We start from the raw sequence: 6,000 nt of genomic DNA, 5'->3' as shown, positions 1-6,000 counted from the left end.
AGGCTTCACATATTTCATCACCGGACCGCTCTACACATTTGCAGGGGTGGCGTTAATGCTGTAGCCTACCGTGATGATGGCTTGCAACCAATTGTTGTTCCGATGTTTCGAGCGCACCCACAACTTCAGCACTTCCAACAGGATAATGCACGTCCGCATTTTAGTATGGACTACCTGGCTGCTAACAACATCAATGTCTTGGACTGGCCAGCCATGTCTCCGGACATGGCACCGATAGAACATGTCTGGGATGAGATTGGACGCCGTCTGTATCGGAGACCACAGATGCACACCATTGCTGCTTTAGAAGCTGCTGTTGTCCAAGAATGGAACAATTTGCCCCGGGCCTTCTTTCAAACATTGGTAAATTCCATGCGACGTCGCTGCACAGCGTGCGTAAGAGCCCGTGGAGGACACACGCGCTACTGACACCTGTGTCGTACTTTTGGTTTTGACCCTCTGACTTTGTACCGTTGATTACAGATTAAACACCCATAAGTGTACAAATGTGTTGTTATTGATGTGTTCCCATTTGAATATTGTTCACAATAAGAAGGAAAATAAATAAGATATGTTTACAGGATCATTTTGTTATACGAAAAACTAAGTGATGCGTTTTCCATGGCGCTCAGTATATTTCTTTCTATCAAAAAGTAACTTTGACAGAAATGAAATGGGGTTTAGCGTCCTACTTTTCTGCACCGACTGTGCTAATTAAGAGGGGCATTTAACTATAGTCGGAGAGATCACACATCACGGGCTGCAAAAATCTTGTTTGTCAAGTGACTTGACTGAGGGAGTGCCGATGTTAGAGTGGTCCATGCAGTCTCAAATATGTACTGTGGTAATAAACACCGAACCTACTTGTCAGCATGATGGCATTGATGCATCTCTTAATGACAAATACTGGAACGAACTCATCTCAGTCAAGGGCTCGCTCATGCATGGCATGCAGCAAACATTCCCCCAAAATAGACATTCACATGACAATCTTCATTCACTTATTTATCAATGGGTAGGGTGCCGCGTGCAGCGAAAATTTTCCCTATACGGCGATACGGCAAAAGGCACGCTTCAGTGACTTGTTTCGAAGTGATTTTTAGCTAATCACGCAGTGCGATAATACTCAGGGCTAGAGTCTATGAATCTATAAATAGCCATCACACGTGAAATTCTCTAGCCGTAAAAAATCTATTGTTGACGATTCTGAATAGCAGTATTATTTAGCTTTTTGGCTATAACGCTTTACAAATTACATTCTTTTATTTTTTAAATTGCTTTATCATTAACTATACCGTTAGGAGCTGCATCTTTTGGTTTAGTACAAAAAATATATCTCAAACACTCGGGTGAGACAAGAACATGATACTAGCAGTAGTTTCATTTTACTTTTACAAGCTTCTTAAAACAATTGTTGAATTGCCTAACGTGCGTGTTTCTAAATTCAATTTCTTGTTCCAGCTTCCTGTTATGTTTCGTAAAAAAAAGTAGTCTTGATTATCCCGGCTTGTCATTCAGACGTAGAACGGCCGGTACACTGGTTAAGCGAGACTAATTTAAAAAAAGGGCACTTTTTTACTCAAAAGTGCTCGCGTGTTATGGCCGACACTCGTAACCATTAATTATTTATGGATGGTTAAATGGTCATAGCTTATTAAATAAAACATGACCGTTTATTTAGTGCATATGAATGTGCGAAACTGATTTAAGGCTTGGTATATGTATACAAATATTCTGGTGTGATTGTCGAGATATTTGGATATATTTATTTATCGTGGGGCACCCTACAATGGGGCCCTTAAAAATATATTCTTTACGCGTTGGACTTTTAACAAACTTTGTTACAAACTTGAACAAAACTTTGTATAAAACTCGTCGATTTTATATTTCATTTATTTGATTGTAACGGTTCTCGGTTCAGAGCCAACTTGTGTAGTTTCGTCCTTTTTCTATTGTTTAAACTCACGCTCGCGACAACTTACTAACACTGCAAGACTGTGAAATTTGCATTTATTTAACCATAAGACCTTATGGTTAGTTGCCGCCTTCGCGAGTTTAGAAGTTAGGTTTTTGCTGAATATATTTTTCGTAGTCTTGGTTAACCAGACTCGTATGTTTAAAATACAATTTCTAGTCAATAATCATTTTTTACGATTCATTTTGTTGGTTTGTTTATTCTTTATGAGAGAGATCTGAGGGGTAGAGACCAGCCAAAGGGCGACCAGCAATAATTTGCTGTTCAGCATTTTATAAGACATTGAATTGAGCAATCTGACCAAACTGCCCGGGGCAAACATTACAAATTATGCCTGTAATAGGCGTTATTATGGAAGCGTATAGGGGTCAATAGCGCGAAAGGTATCACGATATTAAACATGCATTATGCAAGAGCTAAATCTGCCTATTGCAGGTCTTTCTTTAGGCCTGAAATAATGTTATCTAAACTAAACTATTAATTAGACATTAATTAACCTATCCAGAGCATAATCAACTCTAGATGGCATCGCAAGCCTGCGATTTTTAGTGGCTTATGAGCCAATTTACTGCATAACTTTCCTTCACGAATTAACGATTTTAAATGGATAATCGAGACTATGCTGTTTATCGTACTGACTTTAGTAATGATGATCGAGGCTAGCCGTAAAATTCAACCGCTTAGTTCTCGGTTCATAGTGGATCAATTTGAATGAAATTTTCAGCAAATTGCCTTTACATTATCTATTTTTTAACTATTATAGTGAGAACTGCCAACTCGTTATCGAATCTCCCATAATGTATCTTTAATATAGTAATATGTCTTCATATTGTGGTTGTTGTGAAGATTTTATCACTCAAAAGACAGTTTTTGTTGAGTTAATTTTACTAACGCACTATGTTGTATGTCGCCATTTCGTTTTAAATGCGCACGTTTGCTTTATGATATTGCTCTTCGGAAATTTGGCGACATAGGCCATTATCATCTTGCGCTATGTCGACATATATACTACCGCGAAATGGAATATGATGACAATGCTTCAGAATAGCAATATCTTAACGCAAATGTGTGCACTTAGAACGAAATGACGGCACACAACATGGTGCATTGATTCAATTAACTCACGAAAAAACGTCTTTTCTGGGTTAAAATTATTATTTCAGAAATCACAATATTACCATATTAATATCGCCGTATTGGCCCCTTTCCACACATTATTAATAAATTCCCGACAAGTTCGAATATATGGAAGCGTATAGGAGTCAAAAGCGCGATAGATAACGCGATAATTATAAGGTAATTTGTCAATATATTGTAGTCGTTGCGATGATTTTACTCTGGAAAAGACGATTTTTGCTGATTTAATTGAATCAGTGTAAAACAGGTACATATTCTCGACAAAACCCTTAGATGATCTCAAAGGTTTTAGAAGCGGCGTTCTTGTATCTCTAATCACCTGATTACAGTATTATTATACAGATTTATCGTGTTCCCAACGGGCACGACATAAGTCTATCTGAATATACCATTTAAATATTTTTTGAAATTGAGCCTTTACGTTATAGTGTGTATGAAATACTAAATTGTAACTGTAAACATTATTTAAAACTAAATCTTGCATCACGGTCTAATTCCAACCGTCGCTCAACGGATATTATATGCTATTGATAGGTAAGCGTTTCAGGTGTCATCGATAATTCGCCCTGGAGATCGTGTCGGAAAAATATATTATTTAATGACTGTTTATCGATATATTCGGTTTTCGGCCAGGGAATTATTCAATGACTATTTACATTTAACTAACAACTGATCATCATTTGCACGCGCGTAAAAAATGAAGAATCCTGACCGAGGTAAGTAAGTATTCGTTACAGGGCGAAGGTTGGAATTTTAATGCGACTAAGGACAATGTCCCTGTGACAAAAAAAGCTACCGCTGTGACAAAAAAGCTACCGCTGCAAAGCTAGAGGCACCGGTCAACTTTTGAACAAGTTACAAAAAGTATTCAAAAATCCAACTTAGCAATACTTTAAATTTTCATGAATGATGTTTTTAATGGTAAGTCTTATCATATATTTTAAAATAGGCTCGCTACAGCTTGATGATTGTATTTATTTTCTGGTTGTAGACCGCCTTACCGAGGTTACAACTTGTATATGTCGTTACTCGTTGTCCATTTACCATACATATCGACGCTTAAGTAACTTGTTGGATTATCATCCACCAACAGGTTGCCATTTTGCTCTGTGTGTGTCCTATGAATGTTCTTTTTCAAGGAATCAGTATTTTTGTAGTATATAGAACATTTGCCATAATACTTTTCCCAGAATGCATCTTTAACATATGATGCACCGTATCGTGCAAATGGACCGTGGTTCACCTTTCAAAATGTTTAAACAAAATGTTGTTTTCTTTGTTTTAAATGAACAAGATTCCTGGAGATAAACATTAACAATTATAACTCTTCAGTTGTGTTTATTTTATGAAAAGATCGAATAGTCATATCAATTTTATTAGATACGAAAACTTGTCTTGTATACTATTTGCTATTTAAATAACTACACGAATTGACACCTTTCTATAAACCCACAAACATAATGTACACCCATAAAATGGCATAGGGCCATACATGTATGTATTGCAATAAGTGATAAAATATCTTTTAGTGTCGTGTATGTTTTACATATACACATTATATAAACATAACATATAGGTTCATAAAATAAATCCCGCACCCTACGTGTTGTAACAAAACATTTTGTAATATTTGCTTATAGTGGCAAACTACATGTAAAAGCTTCACCTTGTTCAGTGAAGCAAAATGGCATCTGTTTAACTATTGTCATTATTCCATTGTCCATTGATGACATGACTATTATTATAAAGCCCGAGAAATAATTGCAAATCGAACTATAGATAACTTATTGAAAGCTGTCTTAACAATACTTATTTCACAATAAATAGATCAGACCAGTTCTGTTTATAGAAATATATTCGTGCCCCTATTTTGTGAATAGAGTGTGTTGCCATCTAACCAATTTGAGCAATCTCACACTTCATTGCTCATTATTGTGCGTTCCGTAAGATCTTATACCATTATAAGGGGGAGGTAAGCGACACATGCAAATGTCGACTGAAAGCAGACGAGTATTTATTGTATAGAAAAGTCACACGTAGAGTGTTGTATTTTGATAAAAGTGAATGTTTCTAAATTCCAAGATGGTGTTCCTAGTTATGTTTTATGAAAAGAGATGAGATATGAAAATATTAGTTTGAAGTTAATGAGTTAAAAACGCTGGAGTGTATCTCTTTTGGATGATTTCTTACATGTTTTCAAGTGATTGGAGCCAATAACTAATTCGGCACCTGTGAATATTTGCAACATGGTGTATGTCAACAAGTTTTTTTCACTTGAATACCGCCCATAATGAAAAGTTTTAATCATTATTGCCACGGGTGCTAAAAACTGTTGCTAATTTCTTAGAACAGCTGCTAACGAGTTCATTGACGTCAGTTAACCGTGGAATGGAACTTTCAATAAGGTAAGCATTTTATACGTATATCTCTAATATATATTACATTTAAAACGCTTCTATATTATATCTATCCGGCCATTAATCGTCCATTTAAGCATAATGTACGATATAAAATGAATAATATACACGAATTTGAAATCGCATGGAGAATATACAAGTATCAAGCCCCCCATTTGTATGTTAGCAGTTGGTCAAATTGATTAAATATTTGCTTAATAATAATGATTTGCGTTTTACTTAAATGTGGCATATATTATGTCACGTGGAATTAAGTTTTTGTAAATGGGCGAGAAAGTAGTAGATATTGAACGTCTTATAAGTATGTGTTGTTACTAAAGACTCATTCATAGGTTAACGGTTACTGAATATTCATGGCCCTATTAAGTAGTTAATCTAATCTGGTAAATAGGTACTATGGAGGTAAAACGAGTACATTATGTCACAAAGTCATATATAATCGCAGAAGTAATTAGTTATAATAGACAATAT

General features: G+C 35.8%; 1 protein-coding gene across 1 annotated transcript in view; it reads left to right on the top strand.

Annotated features, from left to right (window-relative positions):
* Positions 1 to 5,079: 5,079 nt before the first annotated feature.
* The window catches only part of LOC126818778 (neuronal acetylcholine receptor subunit alpha-10), a 116,855-nt gene continuing 115,934 nt past the window's right edge, over positions 5,080 to 6,000 (top strand). Inside the window, exon 1 of the mRNA XM_050546339.2 lies at positions 5,080 to 5,517. The gene's annotated coding sequence lies outside the window, so the exon portion shown is untranslated. The remainder of the gene's footprint in view (positions 5,518 to 6,000) is intronic.

Source organism: Patella vulgata, chromosome 4 (assembly GCF_932274485.2).
Source record: "Patella vulgata chromosome 4, xgPatVulg1.2, whole genome shotgun sequence".
Taxonomy (NCBI): domain Eukaryota; kingdom Metazoa; phylum Mollusca; class Gastropoda; family Patellidae; genus Patella; species Patella vulgata.
The sequence above is the reverse complement of the archived record's forward strand: the minus strand, read 5'-3'. Positions and strand labels throughout refer to the sequence as shown.